Below are 1,106 nucleotides of genomic sequence, written 5' to 3'. Positions count from 1 at the left end.
GATTGTGTGGACTGTGGCCAAGGAAACACATATTAAATTTGTTAAAAGATACCAAAAATCACTGGCTCGCTGGACGACCTTGATTTGAAGTAAAACTAACAAATTTGGAATGGTTGGATCAGGTGGATTTGGGACATTCAGACCCGAGTTCTAGCAAAATGAATAAAGTAATAATCATTAATTCCCTCTAATTACAAATTAATAATGAATAAATAAATGATACAAGTCATTACAAGTATATGAAGAGTTTGCTTCCAAAACGCTATAAATCCATTTTGATTAATTTGAGTAAAAATATGTTTTCTTTACCAAGAAATTGGCAAGATGAAAACCACTATTTTCTGTTTCAAACTTTCACATAGCATCTTTAGGTTATAATAACATTAAAAATTCAAATCCAGATTTACATTTTCAAAGATTTATTATATAAATCTTTTTTCTTCTGCTTTCTTCACTGTGTCTCCCAGCGCAATGTATAACGGTGTCACGTGATCGAGATCAGCCCGCGGCTCCGGCCCGAGCAGATAAATGGTCTGCGCTGCGTAGCCCAAAGGAGTAGTGCGGATTCGTTCTGCTTTCAGTTTGATTGTCCAATGTAGCTCTTGTAAATCAGTCATGATGAGAACGCAAGGCTGTTAATTCCATTTTTGGAACTTTTCTTTGACTGAATGTGCATTGCGATGACGTCACGGGATGCGTCTAAGCCCAAAATCTGCTGAAAATCTACGGCAATTGCGAAGATTTGCGAGCTCTTTAAATTTGTGGAAATTGTGGAATTTGTGAAGTTAAATTCAGCAATCGCAAAATCCTGTAGGGACTGCTATATGGTTAGGGTTCGGCTTAGGGTTTTTGCATGTAATTATGCATAATTAATTGCTATCATAATAGTAAGTACATGTAACATGTAACAAGGATACCTTAAAATAAAGTGTTACCAATTATGTTCACAGAAAATAATTATCTTTCTCCAGTAAAACTTGATAAGCTTAATCAATTCAATTAACATTGATGAATAAGTCATTGATTAATCAGTCAAACTGATTAAGTATGTAATTATTTGTAAGTATGTAATTATTTCAATTTTAAATAAGTCTCTCCTATCTCTA

Source organism: Sinocyclocheilus grahami, unplaced genomic scaffold (genome assembly GCF_001515645.1).
Source record: "Sinocyclocheilus grahami isolate Dianchi unplaced genomic scaffold, SAMN03320097.WGS_v1.1 scaffold1089.1, whole genome shotgun sequence".
Classification (NCBI taxonomy): Eukaryota; Metazoa; Chordata; class Actinopteri; order Cypriniformes; family Cyprinidae; genus Sinocyclocheilus; species Sinocyclocheilus grahami.
The sequence above is the reverse complement of the archived record's forward strand: the minus strand, read 5'-3'. Positions refer to the sequence as shown.